Source organism: Nesoenas mayeri, assembly GCF_963082525.1.
Source record: "Nesoenas mayeri genome assembly, chromosome: 4".
In the NCBI taxonomy this organism is placed as follows: domain Eukaryota; kingdom Metazoa; phylum Chordata; class Aves; order Columbiformes; family Columbidae; genus Nesoenas; species Nesoenas mayeri.
This window is the reverse complement of record NC_137540.1, coordinates 47,007,385-47,017,158: the sequence shown is the minus strand read 5'-3', so window position 1 is coordinate 47,017,158 and position 9,774 is coordinate 47,007,385.

Sequence of the window (9,774 nt, the reverse complement as noted above, 5' to 3'; positions counted from 1 at the left end):
GGTAGGAAAATGTTTCCTTCTTTAAGGCAAAGGTATTAAGGATATATCAATCTATCTACCTTTAAAAATTATTATATTTTCCAGCAATGGAATCTCTAAACTATAGAAAGTAGTATAAAAACTTTGTGCTGGCTTTATATATATGAAGAAGTTTCATTCTCTAATAATAAAATTTGTATTTACTGTATCTCTGATGTAGCTTTAAAACCTAAAGTTACTTTATCCCACTCACAAATAACCTCACCTACAGCCAAATCTTCATTTTATTTGAGTCAATTGCAAAACTCCCTTTACCTGCAATATAATAATACAGAGCCAATAGATATAGCCTTTAGATAAGTTATCATTCATTCCTGTTAGGCATGGCTATTGCTTTCCATGTAAGATTGTGTACCAGTCGGCTGAACAACCAGCTGAGGAAGCTGAATAATGTTCTCACCAGTGCCAGAGTTTCAGTCCCTCTCCTCAGGGCTTTCTTTTATTGATTTATAAAACAAACTATTTCAAACAAAAAACCCAAGCCACTTAAAACAGCCAGAAATTTCCAGCTTCATCCCAACTACTTCTGTCCTTCAGGCAGGGTGATAAGGTGGAAATACTGCCTGCTACCGCCTTGCTTTCATAATTCTGTGACAGGTTGCACATCAACCCCTCTATACATGGGGAATCAGGAAATTATTTCATTTCCATTGAATACTTTTCACAATGGTGCCATTAATATTCATTTCCTGCTATCACATATGAGGAGAAATGGAAGATGTTCTCAGGTTTTGTAGCTTGCTTTATTTGCTGCTGTATTTCAAAACTCTGTACTGTGGTTATTGTGCAAACAGTGAGAACATTCAGCTATTGAGTTGTTTCACTATACCAGCTCAACCCCTACAGCTTGGGAGCAGTGTCTTGGATTTTTTTTTTTAATCCATTTTCTTCAGCTCTCAGATTACCTCTGGAAGGTGGTGATGAAGAATGAAGTACTCATTATAACTCATTCATTAATATAGTGTCCCTGAACTCTGATATAAGTAGGGCCGGGGTTAGAAATGAAGGTGAGAGACCAGGATGGAGAACCACTGGACTGGATCTTACAGGCTCAAGAGGAAACACACAGCATGACACAACATCCCAGGTTCACTTCAATTTTCTACTAATCTTCTGCTTTTTACTATTATTTTTCAATTAGATAGCATTACATAAACACATATTTTAGAGCACGCATTTTCAGAGGTGTCCTGGAGACTAGGAGGTCTCCACCTTCGTTAACCTGCTTGACCTTCAAGAATAATGCCTGGTATTCCAGGAGAATTATAGAACATGGTAGTTTGCATGAAACTCTGCTCCCATGTTTTTCTGATTCACTGATGAAAGTTTGTTTGATTTGATGAAAGCTGTACTCACAGGTTCAGTACACCAAGGACCAAAACCAGAATGGCTCTTTTAACACCCTGCTTTCTTGTGCAGTTCTGATCACATTTCTTACTCAACATACAGTTTATGATGGTCTTTCTAATTCTCCCCATTCTAGTAACATACTAATGCAGAAAAACTCTCTAGATTAATTTATTGGTTTTACAAAAAATGCAAAATCAAATATTAAATGTTATGGAGCAAAAATTAAACCAGTGAAAGCCTGGCTGTTATGATTAACAAACAAAATTTTCCCATGAAGGTGTCTGCTCTGCTACTATGGTTCTCCCATGTGTGCAGCCTCTTCCAGAAGCTTCATTTTGATTTGTGAAAGGAGTGGATCTGTCTGAGGAGAGCAGAACTAAGTTTTGCTGAACCTTTCTTCTGATGAATAAGCTCCAAACCATCTTGAACTCTGTCTCTACACATTTGATTAGGTCAGGTTCTCCCACTATCTCCTCAAATACAGCAATCAGACAGTTGCCCGCTAGGAAAAGGTTCTGCAGTAAATGCAATGTAAATTTCATAGCACAGAGTAACTGCTAAAACTTTTCTACTTAAATGGAGGCACCAGGGGGGTTGGCAGCAGGAACACAACAGTGGCATACACTTTCTGCTCCCAGAATAAAAGGTTCCTCAGGGTTATGTGAGGACTGTCATGCATAGCTTCAGATAGGGATGCATTTCCTTATCTCTTGTGTATCAGTGAGAGGACATGTCTTTATGAGCATGAATATTAATTATTTGTATTTTAAGCTTAGTTTCTGCATAGGTTTTAATCTGGTATTGTGCTTGTAGAAAATAACAACGAAGTTTTGAACAAGGGTGAATACAGAGCTTGAGGATGAATCTTCACCTGTATAGTTAGTGCCGTTTTCTCAAAGGTATGTAAGGGACTGTTAGTCTCCAGATAGCAATGCCAAATGCAGAGGTGGACCATCTTCAGACAAAGCATGTAGGGAATTGGAATGTAATGAAGTCAGCCAAAAGCTAAGTAGCAATTAATAACAAGGAAGGGACTCAAGTATCTTGCTTCTGTTGAGACAGACACTATGATTGAGCCTCAAGACTCAGTTTGAGAATTTATATGAGTTTTTGACATTCTTGGTAAGAGTTCACCAGGCAATGCATTTTATGTATTTCACGGAGAATTATGTTTACTTGCAAACTTGTGCAGAGGCACTTTTTAGTATGCTTTGTGTTCACCTACTAGCCCATCTTCACATTCATGATAATGTGAGCAACTGGAAGTGAGTATTATATTTGACGTGAAATTTTTTTAGGGTCTATATATTCACACAATTTTTGTCTAATTCTACTGAACATATATCTATTAATACAGGTTTATATTTTTCTTCAGTTGCTTTTAGAGAGTGAATTCCTGTTCAGATGAAGTATGTTTTGCCTCCAAGTGCAGAACTTGACTTTTATAAAGGTGAACATATCCTATTGCTTTTCCTTACTCTAGTCAAGGGTGCATTTTTTTTTTCTCATGTTGATCTTTCCTTCTTCATGCTGAGTGCATTTACCATATCTTGTAATTTTTCTGCTAAGATCCTTAATGAAAACATTTTAAAACATTGAGTCACAAATTTATCTCATAGAAGATCCACTAATAATCTTTTAGACAATAAATGGTCCTTGTTCTGTTTTTTAGGTCTTGTGAATTCTTTATCCAACTTCCAATTTCTCTGTTCTCTCTCCACCATTTCCTATAAGACAAATGAGTTTACTTAAGGAAAAATTAAAGAAAGTAATTAAATTAGTGTGGCATGATCTTAATTTATTAAAGTTATGCTGCATTTTATTAAGTTTTTCATTTGTGTCCTGGCTCTATTTTACTCTTTTTCAAGACTTTTTTATAAGCCAGGACATTTTACCCTCTTTGTTAATATGAGTTCTTCTGGGCTAGGATTATCCAGTGCAGATTGTGAGAGCAAACTCCATCTCCATACTTATTCATATGCCTGTTTTGGTTTTGCTCTGATGGTCAGTAATATCTTGTAACTAGAACAGTGAAACTACATGTTAATTCACTTTCTAATTAATGTATCAATATTGTTTAGGCACCTCCATCTTCTCTCCCTAAAAGCAAATTTTGTTTTAATACATCTTCTAGTTTGACATACTTTTCTTTGCTGATCATCCGTCCTTTTCTTCACTCCTTTCCGATGCTATATACAGTTTGAATATCTACCTCGAGGTGTTCATGCTGGTAAGTGTACTCTTTTTTTCTCCAAGGATTTCTCTGACTTTTTTCTGAGATATAGATCCTATTTATAGTACCTTCAACTGAAATAAATTCTTGGCTTCTGTCACACTTATGTCCCTCAGCAGTTTTCTTGGTCTTCCCTAACTCGTTCCATTTTTTTTTCCCTAAGTCTGTCATTTCAAAATCAAGTACCTTAGTTATTCTTATTTACCATTTAATGTACAGTCTTCCAACTTTTGTTGTTTTAAAACCAGCTGTATCTTAAGCACCTATGAAAACTAAGTTTAAAATAGCATTTCTTCTTATGTACTCTAACTTTTTGATGAAGAAATCTCTCAACTACCATCTCCAGGACTAACTGATCCTATGAATATTTGCTTCAATTATTTGTCAGTCTACCTCCAGTAGCTCTGAAGATTCTCATGGATGTATAATTTGGTAATATTTCTCTAGAAACTCCATGAAGATCTCTATCCTTATCTATATCTAATCCAAAACCTCCCAGTATCCTACCTGTAATTCATCTTTTTTCATGGTCCTCACATGATTTTGACACAAAAACATTGTGCTTTATGCATCTCATATCTTCTTATTTCCTGAAGTTTTTCATATCCTTAAGATACAATCAGCTTACGTCTTTATTTCTGTCTCTTTTGAACAATGCCTGTCTTTTCATACCTGTGTCCCTGCCACAGCTGCTCTTTTAATATGCTTCTGTTACCTGTAGAATTATTATTTCTCAGGTCATGCACCAACAGTTATTCCTGTTTTGCCACTGAGACTGCTGGCATTCATACATAGCATTTCAATTACTTTTTACTGACCAGAAACTAATTTCCTTAGCTGGATTAATCTTTCACTATCAGTTTTAGCTAACTGGCTACAGCTCTCATCTATATGAGTACCTTCTGTTTTCTATCCATTCTCCTGACGACTGATAATCTTTTATTCTTTGCTGTGCCTTATCTGATTTCTTTCTCCCTGTATATTAAAACTACAAAAATATGTGTAGAAAGGTTAATAAAACAGAACATTAACCCTTAGAAGTGAAAGTAACTGTTTATCTTTAGTTTAAAAGTAATGACGAAATTGACTTTTAAAGGCCATGGATAGGATCACTCCAGAGGGATGGTAGAGATGTTATGTAATTAGAAACTTAATTTCTTTTAACCCAAAACACCCATTACTGCAAAATGATAAACTCTAGAAGCCATTGTTGATCCTCATCGCTCCATTTCACTGTGTTTTCATTCATCATTATTTGAATCTGAGCACAATGACAGCTAAAGAAGCCTGCTTTCTTTCCTTCAAGCTTTATAGAGGGAATGATTTTTACTTCAGCTCATTTCTGAAATGAATGCATAATGAACGTTGTAGAGTATATGAAAGCCAGCTAATACTGAGATGCCTAAGAGCATATTCGCAGGATTGCAAATGACTGAGGTACCATCACCTAGTGAAATACCCCTTGCAAGTATTTTACTCAGATTTACTGCTGAGATGCAGTAAATGCATGCAATTAGTCCATTGCAAATGTAAGATAAATGGATTGACTTATATAGACTGTTGAAAACATAAATATAATTTGAAATTCCACTGAAAACTACTTTCTTCAAGTTTTTGTTTTGTATTATGAAGTGATGACTGGCTGTAGTTTCCCTAGAAAAGTAAGCCAGCAGTGTTTCAGCCAAATGGCTTACAATAAATTTTTATTTTGCTTTTCTAATTATGTTATTTAACCTCTGTCGGGTTTGATGTAATTTACAGTAGCTTAGTCTTAGTATTTTTAATTCCTCCTTTTAGCTTTTGTTATAAAATTATAATTACAGTGAGTTACTCTTGGTTAAATAAGCAAAATGAATGAAAATCTGCATTAGCCCGAGTCATTCAGATTCTCTAAAATGCTTTCTTATATTTCCATGCTGATTTTCACTTACTGAATCTTCTTTTTCACCTTTTAAAACAAACAGGATTATTGTAGGACTGCAAACACACTACAAATATTTATTTATGGGAATCTACAGATGCTGAAGTTGCTCAGGCTCTTCCAAACTCAGGTTGAGATTTTGCATGGTGTTTCCCTGAGAACAGTATTTCATTGCTTCCTCCAAGCCTTCTGTGTTCAAAAGACTGAAACAACTGCACAGAAACCTCTCTAATTCTTATTTTGTGGCATATATTCAAGCTGCAAGGCTATGAAGTTATTTACACTATTTGGCCTCTTTCTCCCTCTTACAGGAGAAAAAGCCTCCAGCGCTGTCAGCACTGCCAGCGGGTCTCCGCATCTGCATCTGTTCTCAGTGCACTTCAACATACAGAGTGGCCAGAAGCCTTCTTTCTCCATGGCTGTGCGCTGCATTTTCTTGCTCTACTGACAATTCCGTCAGCAAGATGGGCCTTTCCTCTCCTCCTTTCCAACATTTCCACCCCAGATAGCACACTGCTTGGTTTTGGCCCAGGAGTGGGCTAGCTGCTATGCTCTCACATAGTCTGTGGCTCAATGCCTAATCTGATGCCCAGTGACTTCAGGTTGTCACTGCCTTTATATACTTGAGAGTGGAAGTGGGAGCAAAATCAGTATTTGTGCAGAAATAAGAAAATTCGGTTTTGGGCATCATAGGTCAGTGATCTCAGACAGAGAGCTGATGAAACATAAACAGCACTTAATGACCTTGAAAAATCTTAAAGATGCTCATCCTCTGGACAGATGGCTAAGGAAATTTCAGCTGATAAGACAAATGGTAAGTACCCATGTGCACAGAAAATAATTACAGGATTTATGTAACAGATCTTCTCTGTAGTTACTGTTTCACTAGGTCTTTTATAAGAAACCAGTGGGTTTGTATTTTTCCATGTTTGATCTGATCTTGATTTAAGAGGAAGGAGAATTTTTTAAAAGTAAAGAAAACTCTGTTCATTCAATTTCAGGTTATGTGAAGGTGAAACCAATGTTGCTTTTTCATTACACAGATAACAGACTAAAGGCATCCCAAAAGTGCAGCTTCACAGTCGGGAAATTTGACTGATAAATAGTCAGCAAACTTCATAGAAGTGAATTCTGCTACTCAAAACTAAAGCATATTTTTAAGTATTAAAAGTCCACTGGTTTCACTTTTAATTATTTTTAAAGGTTTATCCTCCCTTTCTCATCATACTATTTCCTAAATTTTAATGTAAGGACTGATAACTAAATAGTTCCTAAAGCTAATCCTTCAAATGTTGAGCCATCTCTTGTAATTACCTCAATCTCCAGATTTTATTAATAGTTGCTAATTATTGCTACTCTCAACTAAATGACACAGAACACAATATAGGCCCAAAAGCAACAATCAGGCAACCCTGGCAACTTTAAAATAAAGCACTGTGTTTTCCTAAAATTACAAGAAAGAGTTAATTTAGGGAACTTCCGTGGTGGTTCTTGTACAGGAGATTGAATATCTTGGTCATTCTAGCTTCGTAAGGTCTTTCAGTCTACTCATGTCCTTCTTTCTGAAGGCAATGTACTTAGGAGCAGATGTGTTTGTAGGAATCATGCCCACATTTCAAACAGAATGAGGAAAGTGTAAACCCCAAGATCATAAAGGTTTGACTAGATTATGATACAGTGATTCCTCTTATCTTTCACTTGACAAAATAAAGGATTATCCGTCAGGTTTTGATGTTACAGTTTTCATGTTTAATAAACTTCACATAGCAAGACTGGCAGCTTTCTGTCTTTGTAATATCATTTTGTATGTTTGTATGTTGCCATTTTTTGTCTAGAAAGTAGTATTGCTGTATTTTTTTGATTTACTTAAAATACAGTTGTTCAAGACTTAACTAAGATAATAGAAGTGTCTTTATTTCCAAAATTAGTCTAGCGCCTTAGCTACTATCCTACTAGTGACTAATACCGAAAGCAATTGATATTGCCCAGATAATACTTGGTAAACCAGATGTGCCTGGTTTACTCACATTGACTGCTACATTTACTTAGTTATCTGAGAGGAAGAGGACATGTAGGCTCCTAGAAAATATGTGTTCTGAAGACCAAAAATGACAAGTAGGGCCAGAAGTTCCTAAACAAGGCACATTTTTTAATATGCTGTCTGGTTCTATATTTCAAAATGTCTGTTAATTTGTCATGTTTGTGAATATGAAGAGTGATAGCCTGCTCCTCAAAAAGTGCTGTTTACTGGCAGCCCTGTTGAGTAAATATGTTTTTGTCAACACACTCAAGGAATTTGAGTGTCACATTGTTATTGTTTATTCTAAAACACAGTACGCTAAGCAAAATAACACCCAGATCTGCATGCTAATAAGTGTTAATTGCTTCCTGAGCTACAGGTTTTGCTGTTCTCTGGAATTAAACTAATTTATAAAGTTATTAAAAAATAAAGATGAGTAATACCTTGTAAGTAAAATAGTTTGGGATATGCCCTTGATAGTTTTTTCCTGTTGTAAAAAGCAGACGTCAGAATCATTGAGCAACAAAGATATTTGAAAGCCTGTAGGAAGTAGCCGCTTTTTGCACAGCTCCAAGTGAGTGGGGAAGGGGCAAAAAGTAAGCATCTTTTTATAACATACAAATGCTTGAGATTACCAGGGCTCTCTTTGAGAAAGTTAAATTTTCAGTCTCCTGTGGGGATGACAGGGAAGTCAATGCACAGATAAGCAACTTGAAGCTACTCCATAACCCACAGCACTCGCAATATGGAGAGTCTGAAAGGTCCATTATACTATAGGTGACATGAAAGAATAGTTTTCAGGACAGAATGTGGCCCAGTGGGATATTACAAGGACTAACACACAGATGGTTTATTTAAAAAAAAAAAAAAAAAAAAAAGAAAAGAGGAAAACAACCACAAAAAAGCATCTCTTATTATTCTTGGTAGTACTAGAGGCATTAAAGTAATACTATGAGCTACATCATAGTTAAATCATAGTGTCAGTGGAGGATTTCATTAAATATGTCCTGCTTAGCCTTCCCCAGAGCAGGAGGGACTCTGTTCTTTTTCAGGATACAATTTATTCTCCAGCATGAAACCTAGGCAAACATCAAAACAAAGTAGTTCCCCTGCCTACCACAGGTAAGGAAATTGAAGAAACACATACTCCCCACTGTCTTCTCTTTAATCCCCCTGCTTCAGGCCTGTTGCAGGATCCTATCTCCCCCCCTGCAGCTCTCAGTTAGATCTGAGCCACTTGCTGATTTTTATAATCACCGGTTTCTTTCCCAGTAGGGCTTATAATTGAATGTGTGCAGCTGACTGCAGGCTAAGTGGGCCCTAAATGGCCAAGCTTCCCTGTTAAAGGAACTGGTGTTCCTTCGATAGACTAGCCTTGTCATAGCAGAAGAGGCTCCTCCCACAGGCCTCTCATGGACTACCTCATTTCTTTTATAAAATTCTTGCAAATTTCTGTAAATAACCCCTATTATTTAATGCTGTGAAACCCAGCCTAATTAGCCACATCCCATGTGTCCGTCCGTCTATCAGGCTTAGTATTCACAACATCAGCAGCAGACAAAGAGCTCTTATTCTTGTGTCACTGTATTTTCTTTTATCACCTGTATCACAGAAAACAAACAAAGCCCCCAAAACCAACAGAGAAACATCCTGAAGATAATTTAATCAACACTTTCCAAAAATAAATGACCCGTTTAACTTCCTCTCCTTGCTTTTCTCCACGTGTTCAGATTCTGTCTTTGGAAACAGTGCATTGGGACACAAGAGAAATACACGGTCAGAGAGTAACTCGGATTTTATGCAAGCAGAGTATACATTGATTCTAGAAAGTGCTTTGGCTCCTGACTGTCCTGACTTACCTAGGCTCCTGCCTCGAACACCTCTGCTAACTGCCTATACCTAAGGAGAACTTACAGCGGTTCTGCATTTCTAAAAAGGACATAATACTTTCCTACTTTACAGTGCTACTGTGAAGATAAATATGTTAAAAAAGAGCTTGGCTGAGAGGGTAATAGGGAAGATTCTTAAGATAGATACTTAATTTAATGAAGAAAATAATGTACTATTGTCTCTTGAATAAAACACTTAGCTCATCTTGGCTTCTAATCATATTTACTTAATCATTTGCAGGGAAAGTTTTAATTATACAGGTGCTTTTAGATATTTTAAAACATAACATTGAATCACATACATTCACGCATCTGTGAAGCA